Source organism: Eschrichtius robustus, chromosome 9 (assembly GCF_028021215.1).
Source record: "Eschrichtius robustus isolate mEscRob2 chromosome 9, mEscRob2.pri, whole genome shotgun sequence".
Classification (NCBI taxonomy): Eukaryota; Metazoa; Chordata; class Mammalia; order Artiodactyla; family Eschrichtiidae; genus Eschrichtius; species Eschrichtius robustus.
This window is the reverse complement of record NC_090832.1, coordinates 70774652-70798890: the sequence shown is the minus strand read 5'-3', so window position 1 is coordinate 70798890 and position 24239 is coordinate 70774652.

Sequence of the window (24239 nt, the reverse complement as noted above, 5' to 3'; positions counted from 1 at the left end):
AGAATGTACTTAATTCAATGACTGGCTGAATAAATATTCAAAGTTTTTTCAAAATACTTAAATGATACCTAGAAGCACAAGAAAAAATTTAAATAAAGATAATTGTAAAATCCTAACCTTTTGTTCAGAAAAATATCAAGACACAAGTCCAGGCTAGAAGAAAATTTCCTTAATTCAAATGAAAATTAGGGGTTTTAGCTACTCATGCACCACAATGCAAGACTAGTTACTCTTAACAACTTTGTTAAGTTTTAGCGATCACAAGACCGTTAAATATGAGATCAAAGAGGTTGGCCAGATTGATGAGGTAATCTGACACAGATATTTTTTATTCTAAAAATGTTTGAAGAAATAGAAGATATTTTGACTTAAAAAAGGGAAATACTTGTGAAGATACACAGGAACTCAATCCACCATTATGAAATATTTTAAAGGAAGAGGATGTTGATGTCTTCTCTGTTAATTCAGAAGGTAAAAGTAGAGCCAGTGTGTGAAATTCAAAGAAAGCAGGTATCATATCGATGTAAGTTTCAATTTAAGTAGAGGAATTAGTATTGCCTGCCTGTAGGTTGGTCTGGGTGTGTAAGTGGTGAACCAGCTCAGAGGTGAGCTATTCGTTGCAGAATTAGGGGGCTTTGTAGGAAAGAATCCTGACCTGAGGGAGAAATGTGGACAAAATGAGACATAGCTGCCCTTAAGCTTCTAGGACTCTAGGGTTCTAAGATTCAATTATCTGTTAACTTTACTGAACTTGCCTGTTGAGAGTGGTTTTTCAAATGTATGATACTAAAAAAAAATATTTTAAGAGAAAAAGACAACTTAAAATTAGCTGAAATTTCAGAAAGGCATTTTAAAAATTAGTACAGAGGGCTTCCCTGGTGGCGCAGTGGTTAAGAATCTGCCTGCCAATGCAGGGCTCATGGGTTCGAGCCCTGGTCTGGGAAGATCCCACATGCCGCAGAGCAACTAAGCCCGTGAGCCACAACTACTGAGCCTGCGCGTCTGGAGCCTGTGCTCCGCAACAGGAGAGGCCGCGACAGAGAGAGGCCCGCGCACCGCGATGAAAAGTGGCCCCCGCTCGCTGCAACTGGAGAAAGCCCTCGCACAGAAACGAAGACCCAACACAGCCAAAAATAAATATAAATTAATTAATTAATTAAAAAAAAAATTAGTACAGATATATCTACCATTTTCTCCTATACAGAAAGAACAGAAAAACCTATCATTATGGGTTTAAAAAATGGTATTAAACTAATGCTTTTAACATTAAAGGCCCTTTACAGTGTTAGTCAGATAGAAGAGAGATCTCTTCAGTAGTGGTTTGACCACATTAGCAAGTATAATTCTATATGCCCAGGCTTATCCATCTAAAATGGACACATTTACTGCAACGCCTTCCTTTGAGGGACGGAACATTTTGTTTATACCTTTTTCACAGTGTGTCCTCATTTGTTTATTATTTCATTTCACAAACTTCTCAGTCTCTTCTCCAACATCACCACAATATCACCGGAAGCTGTACGTCTTTCTCATACCCATACCTCAAACATTGTAGTTCAAGTCAAATCCAAACTCCTTTTCAAGGCTTGGGAGACTCTGCATAACTTGGCTCCTGCACACCTCTACCCCCACCAGTCACACACCTCCCCCACCAGTCACACACCTCTCCCCCACCAGTCACACACCTCCCCCACCAGTCACACACCTCTCCCCCACCAGTCACACACCTCTCCATCCCCAGCATTCCCACACCTCCCTCACTGCCACTCACGCAGCTTCTCTTCTTGTTCCCATGCTGGCTCCATCCTGTGGGTGCCATTTCCAATGTCTAGACCCCTCTTCGCTGGACAACTTCTTCTCATTATTTAGTTCCCAGCTTCAAAGCCACCTTGGAGTAGCCTCTCCTAAAAGAAGCATCGAAATCTAGCCTCACCTCCACCACTGACTTGTTATTTTCTTAGTCCCTTGTTTGTTTGTTCCCATTATAAATCCTATCCCAGTTGGTAGGTCTTTTACCTATTAGTTTGCATGTGTTTTACCTACCCTCCCTACTGCAATCTAAGCTCTAAATGGAAAAGAATCTTGCCTCTCTTGTTTATTTACCATTATGCTCTTTCACTAAGACAGTGTCTGGCACATGGTCTAAGAACTCAATAATTATTAACTTGGTAGTTGCAAGAAATATCCAGTCAAGTACTACAGATACCAATCCAACACATTTCCACTGGCTAATCCAGGTCCCCACCTCTCAACCAGGTTATTGCAATTTCCTCCTAATTTCCCTATCCCATCTATCCTTTTCCTCTGCCATCAGTCCATTCTCCACACTACAGCCAAGGAAATTTTTAAAATGCAAATTGGATAATTTGTGTCTTCTGTTTAATATTCTTTAAGGGTCTCCCATTGCTAATAAGACAATAATACTAATATTACTCATAATAGAAAACATTTACCAAACCCATTACTATGTGCCATGAACTTGTACTAATTCATTTAACCCTAATGAAAATCTTTTGAGATATTAGTCCCATTTTATAAATGAAAGCTTAAGACCATAACATGGCTCCCAGACACCTCCATGATCTAGCCCACACCTGTATCTCCCACCTCATTTTCTACAAGTCTCCAACTCATATTTGGCATGCAAAAATTCTGGATGCTTTAAGCAGAAGCACAATAGGAATGGACTTTATCTTACTTTTCAAATCCTTCACCTTCAAAAGCCTCTACACCTGCTTGTGCCTTTCCCCTGCCTTACTATGTTGCCCCATGATCCTCCCTGTGTCGATCTAAATGCTGTCCATCCTTTGGAATCCTGCTGCAATCATACCTCTGTAAGTTTGTCCCACATCACCCTAATCCAAAGCCTTCCACTAAACACCTATTAATCTCATTGTTAGTAGCTATTTCATAAATGCACAGTCTCTTACTAGTTATTTGGCTGGTTCCTTGAATTAGCTACCATTTCATATGCATAGATTCATTTTTCAGCAATAATATAAACGCCTCAAGAGCAGGGATCTCCCTCCTTCTCTTGCATATTCCTTAGCATACTATCTTGTAGGTAAGTCTTATAGGTGTCTAATTGACATATCTACAAGATATTGTTTGCTTTGTCAACTGGTCTTCTTCCCATTTCATGTGATCTTTGTCAAGAGAGAATCAGGAAATATCTGGCAATGACTTCCCAAATATTTAACTATCCAACATGAATCATGGTATTTCTGTCTCATACCTAAAAGACCGAGTATTCTACTAATTACAGAGTACAGCTGAGAAAACCTTTTGCACATTTTTTTGCTTGGAATTATTTTCATACAGGTCCTGTCATCAGGGAAGGCAGAAAAATACTCAGCACAGCTCCCCAAAGTTGTGTTTTCCTCATGTTTGACACATCATCACACACACATCGACTATGCCTCTGATAGCATAGCTTCGCAGAGTCTGTTTCTATGGTGATTTTAAGCTTATATAACACCAGCTCCTCATTGTCTTCATGAACATTTCTTAAGTTTGTGAAAATTACATATACTTCAACTTCAAAATGATTCAATTCACTGTGTAGACATTAAGGCAATAATAATGAAATAAAACTGTATAACAATATGAAAATACTTTACAACATGAAGAGAAGGAAGGAGAGTAAATCTGGATTTGTGCTGAGATTATAACTATGGACCATGTGAGAAGGTGCACTTGGTAGCCTTCCCACCAGCCATCATTTTCCCAACAAGACTATGATGCTGTGCAGACATCTACCTTCGCCACAACACCATGTGTTCAGGGAAGTCTGGGTCCAGGCTATTCCCAGCCCAGAGGATGGGTCACAATTAGGTGAAGCCAGAGTTTCTCAGCCCAGGGAACCTTGTGAAGTACCAATGCCTAGGTCCCTCCCTTCCTTCCTCCCCTTTTAATACCCCCTCCCTCCAATTTCAACAGTTCTGGGGTAGAGCTCTGGCATCCGGTGTCTTTAAAGGTCCATAGGTGATTCCAGTGCACAGCTAGGATTTAGAATTTCTGGTCTGAGCCAGTGTTTCTCAAACCTGAGTGAGCCAAGAATCACCAGGAGTGTTTGCTAAACCATAGGGTGCTGGGCCCCACTCCCAGATTTTTGATTTAGAAAGCCTGAGAATTTCATTCCTAATAAGTTCCCAGATGATTCTCATGAAGCCAGTCTGGAACCTCACTTTGAGAACTCTTAGCATTGTGGAAATTTGTTTTATAATTCTGTTACCAGCCTGCAGATGGCACCAATACACAGAAGAGGGTGGAGCCAAGGGCTTCTCAGAGGAGGGCACAGGTAACCTGAAGTGACCCCTGCAGTCGCCCTACCCAGGCACTTATTATGGGAGTTAAATAAATCTCCTTATTTTTAAGTCTTTAGCAATAAGGCATTGGTTGTTTGCTGCTGAAAACATTCTACCTGATGCCTTTCTAAAATAAAAACAGTTGTGTTTCAAATAGTAAAAATGTAACAATTCTTTTTCTTTCCCAATATGCTTTTTATGCAGTAAATCTCACAAAAATAATTTATTTGATTAAATCTCTAATATAAAATGTAAGAGAAAGTTACGACTATTTCACCTACTTATTCCATTTACATAATAATTTTACCACTTTTTTGTGGTGTGTTTTTATTTTCCAAAATATTTTCTCTTGAATACCTCATTCAGAGGCAAGATACCAAATCTGAGGCCTTTCTGGTCAATTTTCAGAACAAAAGGGCCATAGAAATGTCTCCAGGTGAAAGAGTTCTTCGAAAAGATACATTGGCCTGATATCAGGAAGTGCACAGCCATTTGCTACATGAAAAGGCAAATAGAAGAATTAGAACTTTCCAAGTTGTCTTGAACCTCCTACTGTCTTTGCTTTAACTCTGTTAAATGATTTACTCCTGTGCCCCTTTCCCCCCTCCCATCCATGTGCTAAAGCAAATACCTAAATGCAAATACCTAAATTTAGGTATGAGGGAATACCTAAATCCTACTTCCAACACCACTTTTCTTATTATGGCGCAGAGAGAGGTTGTAGAAAACATTGTCAGTTGGTAACTGAACACCCATTCCCAATCTTCCTGGAGTGCCTCCACTCTACAGACTGGAAAAGCTAAATTCTCACTCTCCCAATCTCCACTGCAGCTACTACTGGTCATGTGACACAGATCTGGGTAATGTAACATAAGCAAAGGTCTTCTCAGGAGCCTCTAGGAAAGTTCTGCCTTCCAGATAAAAAGGACTCAAAAAGTACCTCAAAGTGAATAACTAATACGGTAAAGGTAGGGAAAGGGGGAGATGGAATTTGCATAATATTTTAAGTTATGTAGGAGCAACAATGTTGTTAAGTAGAGATAAATTTGATTAAAATAACAGTAAAAATATAGAATTAATGCAATCAATTAAAAGTTGAAGGTAAGAGATTGTGAGAAAGTGTGCTATGATCTAATTATTGCCAGGAAGGCTGGTGATAAGTTAACTATTCTAAAGCCAATTTCTTCATTTTTGAATGGGTAGCACCCAACATTTAACTGCCTTATATCTTACAGCCATTTAGAAGCAGGTGAAATCATTGCGATTTGTAGGATACATTTTGCAACGTTTTCTTTGGAAAGTTCTCCAAGAAATTATATATTTAAAGCTAAATATTTTATAGATGTGTATTGAATTATTTTTTATGGTTGAGTTGACTTTCTTCCAACACCAACTTCAAAAAATGTCAAGGCTAAAATTATTGCAGTCGGGCTCCAAGGAATAGAACTATTTTGCTTGCATCAACAATTTTTCACGTGTTTCAGAGACGCAAAACTACTATCCTGTGCATGTGAATTACCTCTTCTATTAGGAAATGGGATCCTCATTAGGATCTCTAAATCTGAAAAGAGAATGTCAGTCCTACTTTCCAGCTCACATGAAAATTTTTATGTTTCTAAGAATCTAAGGAATAAGATTCTGAATATGAACTGTCTGCACTCCAGGAACTTATAAAGTAACCATAAACTCATGCCCACTGCCTCCCGGTGAGCGTCCATTGAGAGAAGCACTATTTAAGAATTCCCTAAACTTTGCATAAGCATCATATAAATTGTAAACTTCAATTTGTCCTGAATCAAGTTGAAACTCTGAGGGCTGTGTAGATTGACCACATTGTCTGGTCCCTGTAGAATTGCTCTGACTGAATGGACTGTGCTTCATAACCATGTCAGCTGTGTCCATTGAGGGATGATGCCGAGAGGAGAAAATTCCAGAATATTTGCTGTTGTCTTACCAAGAGGACATGACTGAAGATGTGGTGCATTAAATTTCACAGAATGATCTTTACAAAAACACAGAAAGCATCCACACAGGAATAAACATCAAGAATAGTCATCCAGGGCTTTCCTGGTGGCACAGTGGTTAAGAATCCTCCTGCCAGTGCAGGGGACACGGGTTCGACCCCTGGTCCAGGAAGATCCCACATGCCGCGGAGCGGCTAAGCCCATGCACCACAACTACTGAGCTTGCGCTCTAGAGCCCCCGAGCCACAACTACTGAGCCCATGTGCCACAACTACTGAAGCCTGTGTGCCTAGAGCCAGTGCTCTGCAACAAGAGAAGCCACTGCAGTGAGAAGCCCGCGCACTGAAATGAAGAGTAACCCCTACTCACCGCAACTAGAGAAAGCCCGTGCACAGCAACGAAGACCCAACAAAGCCAAAAATAAGTTAAATAAATAAATAAATAAATTTATTAAAAAAATTTTTTTAAATAAATTATAAAAAAAGAATAGTCATCCATCTTTTGAACAAGTTTTTACTAGATGCACAAAAAAATTATGTATTTTTATGTTTCTCTGTCTGCACTGCCTGCTAGAAAACTCAAAGGCAAATCTGTGGCCCAAGTGTAGTCAGTGTGGCAGGCCTCAGCATGCATTTTGTGTGCTAACCTCATCCCTGGTTTCATCTTATTTTTCCAATCCTATTCCTTTTTTTTTCTTAGTCTACTTTTTTCTTCTCTTTTTGTCTTTTGTTTCTTTTTTCCATATTTTTAAATTGTTGCTTAACCCTTTAGAATAAAAGAGAGCGCAAAAGTGCTAACACCCGAGGCTTCAGAGTACTCAGAGAGCTTGTCCATGAGAAATCCACATGCCTGTAAACACACACAAAAACCATCCTTATTGTGAGGACAGAAAGGTGGACCACTGACCCACCCAATCTTATTAACTTAGTTCCCAGGCAAAGGCACACATATATGCTCCAGCACAAAATTCAAGACAGATATTATGTCATGAATGTAGGTTATCAGACTAAGCCAAGGGACAGAGCAGTATTTGAAGATCAGTGCACTCAACAGACCAAGGACTCAGGGAAGCTAGTCAGACAGAGGGATTTATAGCTCAGGCAAAAGAGAAAATTTTGACAAGAATGCTAGGCATCTGTGTGAGAATCAAGCAGTGAGCCTAGGATTTTCCCCAATGGTTCATGGTTTATGTTAATAGCAAAAATCAGTCCCCAAAGGTGGAGGTAAGAGTAATTCCCTAAATAGAATAAAGGCAAAAGGCTGGAAAGAAAGATAGCAATAAAATCCTGTGAATAGACCACCAAGAAGAATAAAAGCAAGATGCTTTAACGAGCACACATTTAAAGCAACTGGAGGTTTTCGCTTTCAGAGGATATTTACATCAAATTCTTATATTTCCTCAGATGTTTTCCCTTGTATTTTTGTGTCAATAAATGTAACTGGTTATGTAGAGTCAGAGCCTCTTCTTACCTGGAGAAATACTAAAAAGTCATAATTGCCAAGTGTTGTTTTGACATTCTTCCTGCAGATCATCCCATCTGTTCCATGTCATCCTACCCCCAAGAAGCACCAGGGGCTGAGAGTTGGGAGTGACCAACTGACCAAGAGGTGGGCAGAGGTCTGCACCTGCAACCTGGAGGCTGTATTTAAAATTCCATCCTTTGATGAGAGTCAGGAGAATTGGTGTTTCTTTTTTTTTCTTTTTTTTAACTTTTTTATTTTATATTGGAGTATAATTGAGTAACAATGTTGTGATAGTTTCAGGTGTACAGCAAAGTGATTCAGTTATACATGTACATATATCCATTCTTTTTCAAATTCTTTTCCCATTTAGCTTGTTACATAATATTGAGCAGAGTTCCCTGTGCTATACAGCAGGTCCTTGTTGGTTATCCATTTTATTTATTTATTTATTTTAAATTCTTTCTTTCTTTCTTTCTTTCTTTCTTTGGCTGCACCGGGTCTTAGTTGCAGCATGCGAGATCTAGTTCCCTGACCAGGGATCAAACCCGGGTCCCCTGCATTGGGAGCACGGAGTCTTAATCACTGGACCACCAGGGAAGTCCCTGGTTAACCATTTTAAATACAGCAGTGTGTACATCTCAATCCCAAACTCCCTAACTATCCCTTCCCCCCGGTAACCCTAAGTTCGTTCTCTAAGTCTGAGTCTGTTTCTGTTTTGTAAATAAGTTCATTTGTATCATTTCTTTTTAGAGTCCACATATGAGCAATATCATATAATATCCATCTTTCTAAGTCTGACTTACTTCACTCAGTATGACAATCTCTAGGTCCACCCATGTTGCTGCACTTGGCATTATTTCATTCTTTTTAATGGCTTAGTAATAGAATTGGCGTTTCTGAGAGTGATAACCCCACCCCTACAGGTTCTGGACAAAATGAGAAATAAACAGAGGGTCAAATGGGCATCAAGATATCATATTTTGTTGGTAATATTATATTGAAGAGCATGGCTTTGACTTGCAGCCTGAATCAGACTTCCCTGTTTACCCTCACAATGAATCTCATCACTCTAAGGCTGACCCCCGAGAAGAGGCAGCCCTCCCTGCATGGGGGCAGAGCCTGGGTCTGGCTCCCCTCGAAGAGCAGGGAGTGAAACCAAACAGGACCCTGTGGGGCCTTCCCGGAACAGAAGCACTGTCCCTACTGTGTTCCCACCTCTTGCTTGAAGAAAAGCTTTAGCCAAAATAATACTGTAATAGTTTAGCCATAAAACAAAGTCAAGGACCTTTAGTACCTCCTCAGTAATATATAGATATTATCTATTTATATATAGATAATATCTTGAGCCGTATCCTTGAGTTGTTTGGCAGATAATAAAACCCCCACCAGGTGGAAGAAGTTCACTGCTGACAACCAGCAGGTAAACCCCAGACCGGTTGGAACCAGAAGGTTGATGATGTTGACACCTGAAGTACCCCAGGTTACCCCCCCCACCAACCAATCAGAAGAATGTCCACAAGCTGATCAGACACCCCACAACTCTCTCCCTCACCTTGCCTTTTTAAAAACTTTTAATATTTTTTATTAAAGTATAGTTGATTTACAATGTTGTGGCAATCTCTGCTATATGGGAAAGTGACTCAGTTATACACATATAGACATTCTTTTTTTATATTCTTTTCCATTATGGTTTATCACAGGATATTGAATATAGTTCCCTGTGCTCTACAGTAGGACCTTGTTGTTTATCCATTCTAAATGTAATAATTTGCCTCTACCGACCCCAAACTCCCTCACCTTGCCTTTAAAACCATTCCCCAAAAGTCATCAGGGAGTTTGGGTCTTTTGTGGATGAGTTGCCCATTCTCCTTGCTTAGTCCCACTTTGGGTGCCTCATCATAAATGCCATACTTTCCTTCATCACAGCTCGGTGTCAGTGGATTGGCTTTGCTGTGTGTCGGGCAAGCAGACCCAAGTTTGGTTCAGTAACAGGATCGAGTCTCTCCCTCAGAAAGGTGTGGCTGAAGGGGACATAGGGGGGACAGAAGCTACTCCCCAATATTTCCTATAGGGTGTAAGTTCCTGATTTATGGGTCAAGAGGAGCACGGGCAAAGGGAGAAACTGGTCCCTCCCTTACATTTTCTAACCATTTGCTCTCAAGCCATCTGACTCACCAGCTCAGCTGTGGTCACCAGGGGTGAGGCGGACCCCTAGCAGGAGGAGAAGAGCAGGTTATCAGGGCAGCCCTGCCTCCTCCTCCATGTGGTTGCTTCCCACGACTATCGCTCCTTTTTTATTCTTCTTGGAATGATGATGACACTTCCAATTTCTGTCCCCAGAGAGCTGTAAAATGGGTTGAACTTTTAAATTAACTCCATGACCATGTTTTTACCTGAAGCTAAAAAATTACCCCCCATTCTATTTCCCATCGTAAATTATACCCTGCCATGCTACCCAAATAGCACAATAGAGGTTTTAATAAACCTAAATAACAAGAAAAATCAACAGTATAAAATATGGCTCACATTGGAACACTACAAACCTTTCCCTGAGTAAATTTCTAGACGAAAATTAAAGTCCAAAATTACAGACCCTTGTGAGTTAAAGACCAAAGAAATAAAAGTCTCAAATTCCCTCCAAAATGTCTCATTCAGCTCACTTTCAGCCAAGAGTCTCCCTTGGTAATATTGCCTTGGTAGAAGTGGAGTACGTTCAACAGTAGAACTTGGACTTTCTCCTGGAAAGCATGCATTCCTGCAGCAGCATCGGAGGCGGTTACCATCAAGCAGAGATTGCATGCTATCTGGGGGAAGGAGGGTCATCAGAGGAAACACTAGAAGAGGCTTTCCAGGCTCAGGGAATATGATGCATCTCTGCCAGGCATCCAAAGTCCAGAACCCATGACCCAAACTGGGTCAGGAGAAATGTCACCTCAAGAGGTTGGTGATGACCCTTGTGGGCATGGCCTATAGTAAGGAGGAGGGGTAGAGGAATCCCATCAGCACCTTCTCTTTAGAAAGTGGCATTTAAGACATTCTGGTCTTGCAAAATTTAGAAAATGACCCTGTGGTGACACCCCCAGCCATAAAGTCTTACTTCAAGCTGTCTTCTTCCCCATCTCATATGTATAAAAACTCTTAATTTCCATTTCCCTTTGAAGCCCTGATTTCCTGGTATGCTGTGCTAAGCATGGGTGCTGTCTAGGAAGCTGGCACTAGAGACACTGTTTCCCTCACTTCGAAGTCAGAGCATCCCGCGTTGTTGCAGCCTTGTCTTCTCCACAGTCCTGTCTCCTGCTCCTGTCTCAAGACATGTGTTCCCTAAGCCCCAGTGGTTGTTGCCAGTGCCTCTTGCTCTTGGATGTCTTAGGCCCATGAAACCTGCCTCTTAGGGTAGGTTGCTCCCTCATCCCCACACCTGTCTCACCCTTGCCAGTGTCCTGAGCTGAAGCTCCTACTGATGCTTTTAGAGACATTGCCTTCAAGGGGTCAATGGGAACCAATAGGTTTTCTGACATGCATTGCTAAAAAATTTTGAAATCTTCAGCTCTTGAATTTACCATGATTCTAGGACATCAATTCCATCACATCTTTCTTGGTAGCAGTAGGAAATATTTCTAGTGCTGTTTTCCTCTGATGTGCCCCTATTCATTTGAGGTAGACTCAGCTGATTTTTAACTTACTAACCTGCTTCTTATATTGGTCCCTTTCCATTTCTGCATGTAAGTCTGACATTACTTTCTGGGTTTCTGCATCTTCTTATCTTTTATTTTCCCTTTGTTTGGGGAAATAAACATTTATTTGTGTCACACACTTACTGAGGTTCTTTCTTTTAGTCCCCCTGCCCTCACTCCTGCTCATACTGGGAGAAATAAAGACAATGGAATTTGGGCATCCCTCAAAGATTCCTTCATTGACGTATACAAAATGCTGTCCATAAAAATTTCTTCCACTTAATAAGCCATATTACAAGATCAAATGCAAATGTAACAAGATGTTAAATTTGGCTTTTCCTGGTTTTGAGGAATTTTGGCAGAGACTCCAAAGGTCTATAAAAACAATGTCTGTCACGGACTTAATAAGAGGAGGGCAAGTTAAGAGAGTAGGAAACTAGCTCCACCGGCATTAATGCTTACCCACCTCCAGCGTAATGGTGATGATGTCAGAGATGCCAGGGAGGGAGAGTGTTCTGGGGAGCTGTCAGTGGACCACGCAATCTCACACATCCACGGAGCACACAAGAGAGACCTTTCCTTGTTATTTCAGGCCAGGTGAGAGAGACTTTGGAAGAACCACTGAGAGAACTCATTTCATGTTCCCTGGCATTTGAGGGGGATGAAGAATGACTCTTACCAGTAGGAAATTAAGAGGAAGGCTGTATCTGGAACCACCCATCTGGCACTAAGGAGCAAGAGAACGTATATGGGAGTGAAGTTTACTTCCTCTGATGATGGGGAAAGGATGCCTGAGATGTCTCATGGCCAAAAGGACCTATGGGGGAGAAGTCAGGTACCTTTATTTATTTTAAAAGGTATCTCCCTCTGCCTGAAAAGATGAAGGGATCCAACAGAGATCATTTGTTTGGGGTAGTCCAAAAAAATCCCGTGGTTAAGCTAGGGAGATATATATATATATATGTAAGTAGGCATTGACTACAACAATGTCACTATAATCAGAGGTCCCTAGAAAGTAGATCACACACATATACACACAAAAACACACACACCCTACTGGGGAAAGAGTTAGCTAAAGTGCCTCCATCACACCCAGAAGAAACCAGGGCAACATTACAGCCTTACAACCTTACCTAAAATGTCTAAACCATGCCTTTTGTTAACTCCCTCTCCCCCTTGGTGCAAGCTGACACAGGTTAGAAACCTTATCTAACAATTGAAGAAAGGAGGTGGCGGTGAGGAGAAAGAAGCCAATCACATACTCACCCACCCACTCCCTTACAGGCTCCCAGAGTGAATCAGGCCCAGGCTAGGGGAGAAGAGGACATATCGATCAAGTGAGGATTGGAGTTTTGTCTATTACACTCAACTGGACATTTTAATCACCAAAATGATTCTGTTCTTTATTTCAGAGTCTCAAAAAAATCTAGGACTTGCCTAGAATTTTTTCTCCAGGAGTGTGGAAGAACAAAGTCAGAGACCAAGTTTAAAGGGACTGAAAACAAAGAAAAAAAATTGCTTTAGCACCTCAGTTTCCTGCTCCCGGCTCATTCAGTACATCAGTTACACAGGCATTGCTCGAAGAGACAATGAAGTGGTCGGAGTAGAGAGGTTTAGTGAGAGGAGATACTTGGTTCAGATTGTCACCCAAAGATAAGGCAAGGCTATGGCACAGGTGCATGGCTGCCTTGTATTAAAAATGCTATATAACAAAGATCCAGAGTGCTTGCTCAGAGCTGAATCACTGCCTTATATATGATTATGTAAACATAACTTCATAGGAGTTAGTGCACATAGTCTGATGCTAATATAACCCAGAAGGGACCTTCTTAAAGTGTTTTCAGGCAATCACCTGTTTAGGACAGGAAGCTTCTGTTTGGAAGTGTGAAGCAGACCTCATGAGAACCCCCAGACATGCCTCAACATTATCGTATCTTTTCTGTCAAAAAATCTACATTCTGCTGAGATCTTTGGAACTATGTCTTTATCATATATTTTTAGCACAGCAAGCGGGTTCCAAACTGATCTTGTAACATGGCTTATTAAGTGGAAGAAATTTTTATGTACAACATATTGCATATGTCTACAAAGGAATCTTTGATGTGTGCTTTGAAATCTTTGCATCTTAACAATCAATGTATCCATAAATGAAGGTAATTTAAATTACTGTTACTGCTAGTAAACACCATGCAAATTCATTTAAACCCCTTTTGTTTGAATTATCACCCCTCATTGTATCAAGTAGAAGCAGTCACAAATGGTCTACTAATACCAATAAGATTCTTTATTGTTTTTGGATCTTTTGCTTTTAGCTATTGGCTGAATGGCATGCGATGGTGTCTCTTTGCTAAAGTTATCTGGAGAGTTATCATACCCTACTGTGTAGGAGAAGCCTACACTACCAGTATTACTTTACCTAAAGATACTGTGTCTTTCTACTGTGGAAATTATTCCTGTACCTATACCCAGGATACTAGGGTTTGTTTGGTTTGTTGGGTTTTTTTGCATAGTATGCAATATACTCTGTGTTTGTCTTCTGTATCACTGAATCATACCCCTAAGCTTTTGCCTTGTTAACCAAGAACTGAAAGATACTAGAAGTAGAATCACTGTAGACTATTTTTTAGTTAAGACTGAGTCACATTTATTAATACTTCCAACACATGTGCTATCTAAATCTAACAGATAAATTCCAAACAGAAGTAGACGTCTCAATATTGAATGAGCTATAAAACCATGTAATAACATCTACAAGACCATTTGGAAATGAATGGTTAGATTGGAGATTCAGTCTGGGTTAATAATTGGTGTAGGCATATTGACCTTTGTACTTGTTCATGTGGATTGTTATTTGCTATGTCACTGGACAGCCCTGATTTAGCATCACACAAGGGTATTTGGGGAGAGAGGTGTGAGGAACAGAAATACAGGGTGATGTATGTTCTCATTCTCATTCTGTTCCTGTAATAATATTAAGTCTAAAATATGTTTTAACAAACTTATGGTTACCAAAGGGGAAGGGGAGAGGAGGGATAAATTAGGAGTTTGGGATTAACAGATACATACTACTATATATAACATAGGTAAACAATAAAGACCTACTGTGTAGCACAGGGAACTATATTCAATATCTTGTAATAACCTATAAAGAAAAAGATTCTGAAAAAGAATATATACATATATGTATGTACGTATAACTGAATTACTTTGCTGTACACCTGAAACTAACACACCATTGTAAATCAACTATACTTCAGTTTTTTAAATGATTAAAAAAATATGTTTTAAACTACTCTCATTCCTTCTTTAAACTTTAAACTCTAAACAAAGTATTATTTGTCCTACAAAGCATTCTAAGCAAAAGCATTATTTGCTTATTCCTTTTCAGCCTCTGTATTCATAATAACTTCATTGAGTTTATTCTCTACCATGACCTAAGAATATAGTTTATCTTTACAATAAGAAACAGCCATTCACTGCCACCACTACCACTGCCACCCCACCTCGCTCCTCTTTATCTGTTTATTGGCAAAATCCACCAGGCTTCCATGGTTGGATTGAACTCCTAGCCTTGGTTCCTAAAAGCCAAAACCATGATCAAGATATATACAATTAATAATCCAGAGCTAGCTTGAGATCATATGGTGGACAGTTACTATAGATGCCTGTGAACAAGCTACATAATTACAAGAGATGAGTCCCTCCAGCTTTATCCTTTATCAGTTCAAAATAACAAAGAACAAAACTGGGAGCAATACATGAAAAGCATAGTTGCCATCCCAGTTAAGTTCCAGTCTTCTGCCTCTGCTGAAACACCTAGTAGAAAGGGCAAAATCACTTCACTATCCAGTTAGGAAATTAAAAACTCGAAGACAAAGACACTGCTAGGTGAAGACCAAGACAAGGAACCATCAACCATAAGCTCAACTCGGAGATGAATGAGGCCATGGAAAGCATAGGCAGGACAGGTGAGAGACCTATGAGTCAGGAGGTGAAGCAAAGGTGAGAGAATCTGAGCTGTCAGCTACCAAAGCAAGTCACCAGTTTAAAGAAGGGAATGAAGTGCTAAGAAAGGCAAACTGGGTTTCTGGGATTCAGACAGGCAAATGTCTGGACTTCAGGAATTCAGAGAGAGTAAGGCAATGGCTGTAATAGCTGAGAGATCCAGAAGCAAGGGGAAAGCCTACTTGTCATCTTTTACACTTTGCATATAGACTGTAGAGCAGAAATGAGCCAAAAGGTGGATGCAGCAACTTCAGTTAAAAGGAGCCCAGGGTTCTGTGGCTTTCAGTATGTTCACGTTACAGCTGGGTGAGGGAGGAGAGCTGAAATGACAGGGGGAAATCTGAAGCTTCATTCGTCACAGTGTTCGTACAACAGAAGCCTCTTGTCCAGTATAACAGGACTGGACCAACAAGTTGGTCAGTTAACTGAGAGAGAAAGATAGTTAAACCAAAAGGCCATTTTAAAAAACAATACATAATAAAACTTGTATACCATACATAATTTATTTTGACTAAAAGCATAAGAACACATCCATTCACCAAGATTTGGTTTAGAATCAAACTTTTCACTACCATATGGATTCATGGATTGGAATTCTCTGTTGTCTTTTTATAATTGATAATACATTATCTATGATGTCCAGTTCTAATGTCTTTTAAGTGAACCAAGAATTTAAAGGCACTTCCAGATGTTTATGACCCTCCCTCTCCCAACTTTTATAATTGTTTTACCCACACCTAATTTTACAGCAATATTTTGGCAACTTATTTTTTAGGGTTTTTTTTTTGACAGCTTACTTTTTAACTAGTTTTTATACAAAGCATTCAACAACAATCTTCTGCACTCTTGTCATTGGATATGTAATATCTAATTAAGTTATGAAAGTGTGATAAAAAGTATAACTAACATAATCAGGTGTGAGATCAAGCACATCTTACTTTGGATAAGTAACTTAGTGAGAGCACAATTAATCGGGCAAGTTAGTTTCATGACCGTTGGTTGAGACCATAATTTTGTAATGTAATTTCTAAGTTTAAAATGTGGTTTTTTTTACATTTGACAATGATAGCTTCTTAAAAGCACAGAAAGATATAAACTGCTTCCAAATCAAAATGGAGGATTGGGTTACTCCTGGGAAAATATTTCTGGTATTTATTGGATAATATGACCCCTACATTGACAAACACCAAGAGTAGGTTTAGAGTGATAGACCAGGCACAGACATCACAAACAAGTTTTACTTACCTAAAGGATAGAGAATAAAGCCTATTAAGAGAATAAATTCTCCTAATAAGGAGATGCATTAATAATATCAGCAATATTTTCTTGACCAGATGAAGCTGTAATCACATAGAAACCCAATTCTCACCACTTGAACAAGTAAGTGAAACTCAATTGCCCTCCTCCAAATAAAGCTTAAATATAAGCTTTTACAGTAAGTGAAACTCAATTGCCCTCCTCCAAATCAAGCTTAAATATAGCTTTATATATGTGTTCATATACACATGGCTGAAACAGTTCTGCTAATGGAGCAGTCTAGATGTGTGCTGGGGATGACCTCATCTGAGCCAGGTGCAACTCACCAAAACAAAATATCACAAAGAGATAAGGTATAGAATAGTGTATGGAGGCATAGGCACACCCCTGCCCTCTCTAGGTTAACACAGCCTAGATTAGTACTTTGCTGAACACAGAGCTGCTGAAAATAAAACAAAGATCAGTCAGACAGCTATCTCTGAAGGTCATGATAATGGTTCTTACACCAGTCAAAGGTCTATTGTGCATAGGTGTTAAGCGGGAAAAAAAGAAAGTGTTTCACAGTCAAACCATTTGGAAAACACTTGGTTAAACTAAGTTCAACAGATTTCTTAACAGCAAGGCTTTAATATTAGTCATTAGTTAAGAAGAGGCTGTAGGTAGCAATGTTTCTTAAACTAATTTCAACTCAAGGATTTTTTTTCAGTTTATGCATTTCCCAAGATCATCTTATAGAATCTACAGGATTCTACAGATCGTCATTTGGAAAATGCTGCTGCAGCTGGTATCCTGTGTTTTGTGTCTGTGTCTGTGTTGGCTCCTAACTCTGGGGGCAGAACTTCTTTAATTTATTCTTGGGTTTCACATTTTATCTTCAGGTGGGACCTTTTAAACCTTTGTCCAAAGACCTGCACCATTTTGAGAACCAAAAGGAATTCAAAAACAGAGTCAAATATTATTTCTGTCTTTGGTTATTTTTAAAGCAGGTAAAAACTTATACACATGGAGCAGTTAAATTGTAATACAGGGTAGTAATAGTAATAATAACTAGACCTATGAATTATTGGATCCCTGCAGTGTCTCATGCGCTGTGCAAGCTTCCTTACAAATGTGATCTCATGAGTCCCCTGTAAACACTAGTAGATATTATAATTCCCATTTTCATATGAAACTCAGAGATGTTAAATCCCTTGCCCAAAGCCATAAAACTAGTAAGTGGCAGAGATGGAATTGAAATCCAGATCTTCTGACTCTAAAACATGTTCTTTCTCTTATTACCTTACCCATATACCTTCCTGTGTATGAATGTTAGTACTGTAGTAATTAAGGAACAGAGAACTGATAAGAGATGGAACTTCCAAGAGAAGCTCATGAGTGATTGAGACTAAAGCTAACAGTGAAAGATGTGTAGCTTTCAGATAAATAAAGGAAGAAAAGCCATTCCAAGTAAAGAGAACAATGCAAGAAAATGGGATTTGGGAAATGAAACAGTCAAGAAATGCATCAATAAATTATCTAAAAATGATTTTCTTTATAATTCTTATAATAATTAGGTCAAAATATATTGCAAGGCACTGGCGGCTACAAGAATAAGACTTCAGAGTTTAGGAGAGTCTGCCATATTCATGGAGCCTTGCCCTGGGGGGGGGGGGGGTAGGCACCATCCAAAGAATGACCAGTGGCCTCCAGAAAGACTTGCTTCTGGCTGGCCAGCCTGGCTTGAGGTCCCTGGGAAAGGTTCTACGTTCAGGAAAACATGGTGAGAGAGGCCAGAGCAGCCCCACCCTAAGAAGCTGGGAAAGATGATGGAGAGAATGGCAGGCCAATGATTCACCTCCAAGGTGGAGAAAGTGTTTTAACTATTTGGATTCTTCTTTTCTTTCCATCCTCTCTTCCATTCCTGGAGAGACGCCACAAAACAAAGAAAGCTACAGTAAAGTAAATGTTTTTGTAAAATTATCTTCCCCTGCTAGGTAAAATCATTTTGAGGAAAACAAATATGTCCAGGAATTCACTGAACATTCAAATAGAAGTGTTTATACAACTGTAGTCATTGAGTAATTGGTGAGTGTGTCTTATTTAAAGGCATTAGATGGTGTGTACAAAATACAAGGACTGGCCTACAAGAGTTTCCCAAACATCTTATGATAAGAAGTACCTAAAGTATTGAAAAAATAAAAAAACTAAAAGTCAAAACCTTTCCCCAGGTCACTCCCCAGAGCATTCTAATTCAATGGTTCTGGTAATATACCTAGAATTTTGTATTTTTAATAGGTTCTCTGGGTGATTTTATCATCAGAGAAGTCTGGGAACCACTGCTCTAATCCTGATTACCCCAAGTGTGGTCCCCCTCAGTGTTGGTGTCATCCAGGAGCTTGTTAGACATACAGAATCTCAGGCTCTACCCCACACCTACTAAATCAGAATCTGCAATCTCCATGTTAATAAGATATTCAGGTGATTCTTACATACTTAAAAGTAGAGAGGAACTGTGTTCTCCAACTTTAATGTGTGAGTAAATCACCTAGGATATTGGTAAAATGCAGATCCTGATTCAGTAGGTCTGCACTCTGAGGTGCAGCCAAATTCAGCACTTCTAATAAGTCTAACAAGACTCAGGTTGCTAGTCTGTGGACCATGCTTTGAGGGGCAAGAGACTAAACTAAGGATCAGCGTGAGGATAAGTAGTACTAAGCAGACAATAAATGATGACTGGACTGTTCATAGATTAACAAGGAACCACTCTCAAGGTTAAATGTGCTAAATTAGTCACATCAGTGTTAACGCTTTTAGATAACTTTAGTCCTACCCCAGCCCCACCCCCATCACTTCTCTATCATGAATGCATGGCTAACTTTCCTGCTTTATTTCTTCTTCTGGTTACAAAGCTTCTGACCACGAAGTACATTACTGGAATGGGTCCTCTTTGTTCACTGTATTATTACTATACTGCATAATTTGTCCAAAGCATCTATTCATCTATTGCTATCAACTATTTGTTTACACCAATTTGGTAACCAAAAGATGGTGTGGTTAGTCCCACATTAATTACTATATCAGTTTCTAAACTTTCAAATCATTCCACTTCTTTGTTAAGGATACATTTTTTCTGTCAAATCTTCAGAATAACCCTCCACTTGAGTCATTATCAGATGCAAAATGTTAGCTAGTTTTAACAAATGAAAACTAGCTAACATATGTATATGCATAAAATAATGCTTTATGGTTATCAGAGAATAAAACTGAAATATATGTACTCTAAAACCTACATTTTAGTACCAAGTGAATCATTCTGAAGACTAGTTATCATTTTAGCCATGAATTAATAATCCTTGTTTAATTAAAAAATAAAGAATCCAAAATAAAATTACAGTATAGATACATGAAAAACAAAAATAAAACAAGTAGTATTTCTCACTTCATATATTTGGGGATTTGAAGAAGGCAGGGACATATATGTTGCAAATGAAAAACTTCCCACACTGAATGAAAACAAGATATCAAAGCATATATAAATATAATCCCTACTGGATAAGAAATGAGCCCAGTAAAGAATTGCAGACTTCTGGCATTTCATTTCTTTGATGGGCATTATTCTAACATCTGACCCTTCTACTAGGAGATAGATGATAGATAGATAGATAGATAGATAGATAGATAGATAGATAGATAGATAGATATAAATTTTTGCAAATAACACATCTGTTCATCTTAACAGATGTGCGTTAGTTGGTGTAAAATTGGCTGAGTATAATTCAAAATCCTACAGTTGACATTTCAACAAAGAACAATTATATCAGGTGGAATATCACAACTTCTTTCTCAAATTTATAGCAGTTAAATATCTGGTAATCTGCTGAATCTGTTGTTACTGTTTTTAAGTAACTCAGTTCTAAAACTCCAGGTGAGCCTTATTCCACAGTTTCTGTCTTCTAATGATGATTTTAGTTGTGGCGTGCATAAACCATTAAGAAAGTGAAAAAATGACAAGTTTATATAAGGATCCTGTATTAGTTTGTAAGGGCTGCTATAATAAAATACTACACACTGGGTGGCTTAAACAACAGAAATTTATTTTCTCAAAGTTCTGGAGGCTAGAAGTAGAAGAACAAGGTGCTGGCTGAGTTGGTTTCCCACGAGGTCTCTCTCCTTTGCTTGCAGATGGCTGCCTTCTTGCTGTGTCTTCACATGGCCTTTCCTCTGTGCACAAGCACTCCTGGTATATTTCCTCTCCTTGTAAGGACACCAGTCAAACTGGATTAGGGCTCCATCCTTATGGCCTCAATTAACCTTAATTACCTTTTAAAGGCCATAGCTCCTAATACAATCACCGGGGCTAGGGCTTCAACTTATGAGTTTTGGGGGGAACACAACTCAGTCCATTATGGACCCATTTCCAATATCATTTGTTGGGTGTATTGATAGTATTCAACAGCAACAAGCATCTACCATCATCTTCATCATTGTCATCAAGTATTTTGCAAATGTCTAGTACCTTCTGTGCCAAGCAAGTTGCTAATCAATAAAATATTCCATTTTTATATGCATTCATAGCTGATGAGGAGCCTTCAGGTACCTTTTCTTATTCAATCCTCATAACTACCCACTCTAATATTAAAACGTCAAAATTATTATTCTCATTTTAAAGGTGCAGAACAGACAGGGAGGAGCTGACTTGTTCAAGATGGAGAAGATAATAAGTGGTGAGTCCAGGACTAGAACTCAAGCTTGTCTCCTCGTCCATCATTTTTTTCCCAATCTATGACATCAATTAAATTTAAAATGGTCCCTGCTTTGGAAAAATTCCAGTCATGGTAGTAAGGTAAACAACATTGGATTGGTTGTGAAGTATTGGGAGAATGAATTGGACTCCATGGTCATAAGCTGGTTCCAGCAGCTGACCATCTTCAGATTATAGCCCTAGGAAGAGATTACCGTCCTAGGCAGAGGAGTCTAGAACAGTGACTGGATTGTCATAGGTGCTCAAATAATATGTATTGAATGAATAAATATTGAGTAAATCCATGAAGGTCCAGTAACTGGCCTACAGTGAGTCCTCAATATTTTTGAATGAGTAAATGAATGATTAAATGCTAGAGTTAGTTTATTTCCAAGGGTACGTGATACTTAATAGGAAACAGAAAGCATTTCAGAAACCACTATGCCAGCCACATCTTTCCAGGCTCAGCTCAAGAAGCTTCCTAAGATTTCCTAGCCCCTTCCCATGTGCCCAGAGCCTCTCCTGTATATCCCTAACACATCATTCATGGTCTCCCTAACTTAAATCATGTGCATAAATCTCAGCCTCCCCCATTAGACTGTGAACTCCCAGAAAACTCATTCACACTTATTTCCCACACTGTCTTGCACTTAGTAGGCACATATTAAACATTGTGGAATTGAATCAAAGTTTGCTTATAACCCTTATTTACAATAGCCAAGACATGGACGCCACTTAAATGCCCATCGACAGGTGAATAGGTAAAGATGATGTGTGATACACACCCCCCCCACACACACACACAATGGAATACTACTCAGCCATAAAAAAGAATGAAATCATTAAAAAAAGAATGAAATCATGCCATTTGCAGCAACACGGATGGACCTAGAGATTATCATACTAAGTGAAGTAAGTCAGAAAGAGAAAGACAAATACCGTATGGAACTTATTTACAAAACAGAAACAGACACACAGACATAGAGAACAGACTTGTGGGTGCCAAGGGAGAGGGGGTGGAGGAGGGATGGATTGGGAGTTTGAGATTAGCAGATGCAAACTATTATATATACAATGGATAAACAGCAAGATCCTAGCACAAGGAACTATATTCAATATCCTGTAATAAACCATAATGGAAAAGAATATGAAAAAGAATATACATATATATATATGTGTATATCTGAAGCACTTTGCTGTACACTAAAAACTAACACAACATTGTAAGTCAACTATACTTCAATAAAAAATAAATTAAAATCAATAGATAAATAAAAATAAAAACTTTTTTTAAAGTGAGCTTGTAACCCACACTCAAAAGTGGGAGCTCCCTCTAGGGTTCCTGGGAGGTTAATGCTTTCACACTTGTATGCTCTGGTCTTACCTTCACAAAATATTGAATTTTTTTCAAGTTCAGAGAAGACATCTGGAATGGAGAAGCAATTCTCTCAAGCTTCTGTGTTTTGGAGCTAAAAGGCAATTAGACTTTACTCTCCTAAACACAAAGTGAAACAAATCTTTCTTGGTGTCAGAATTTTCCAAGTTCTCTTCTGAAATGTTCTCACTAAGCCTGCATAAAGTAAATTGCCTGAGTTTTTTCAGCACTGAAGAATGGACAAACTTTTTTTCCATTCAAAGTTTCACAGAAACTATATTTTTCTATTTCAGATGTTTAGTGATATCAGAGACACTGGGAGGTTTTTTATTAAGAGAATGTTGACATAATGAGGTGATTAGAGCTTCAGTTACATCTGCAACAGCAAATGTAGACAAGAATTTGCAAAAAGATTCCTCAATCCAGATAAAAGTTTTCCTACCCAAACACCTTGCAAAACAGGAGCTGGGCTTTGGCAGGTATAAATTAGAAATGATCTGGAAAGCTTTTGGGGGCAGGTGCTGATTGACATGGAAATTTCACACAGCAAAAATTGATTATACATGAAAAATTTAAGATGCTAAGAAGAATATGAAAGACAGGTAAGACTAGGTTTCAGAGTTTTCTATTGACTGTTTCTTTTTATGTGGTTTTTGTAGAGTAGGACTCCTCAAGCTGTAGAAAATTCCCTCACTGCAGGTGCAGAGAGCAAGGGCCTCAGGGGACATCTATCCAAGGCATATGAAGTGCCGTGAGGTGAGCTAGGTCAGTGTTACCACCTAAGCCAATAAATCAGTTTCCACCATCAAGAAAGCCAAAAATCCACCTTGGACTTTCCAGGCACCAAAGCTTGGTGGTTACTAAGGTCAAACATCCCACACCTGACCCAATTCCTATGCCCCTGTTACTTGTAAATCTGCCTTCCCCTTTCCTTTATTTGGTTGGGAGGTAAAGTGAAAAGAGTTGAAGCAAACCAGACAAGTAGAATGAAACATTTATCCAAAATGTTATACTGGAAAACTAGATTTGTTGTGATTTTTTTCATTGGGATTTGATTGCAACATATTTCAAAGATATAATGCCTTTTAAAATCTAAATAGATTTTCACTGAAATAGGATACAAGAAAATTCAAGTGACTACAATCCTTTCACATCATTATTATAGTGTATTTTTAGAGAGATTTGTGATGATAAAATGCTAGTTAATAGAGAAGTTTTAAGGATTGGGGAGATGTAGTTGCACAGAGCCACGAACAGAATCATTTTGGGAACAGAGACATAAATAACAATTTCCACTGGGGAAAATCAATGGTACATGGTTGTAGTCATCACGTTGTCCAAAGAAGAAAACCTGTGATGTTTGGCTCATATACATGCAGTAATGCTAAACATCTCTTCTTTCATAATATGTGTTAAAGCAATGGTTCTCAATAGGACAGGTCACAGAAAGTGATCAGTGGGAGAAGCTGGAGG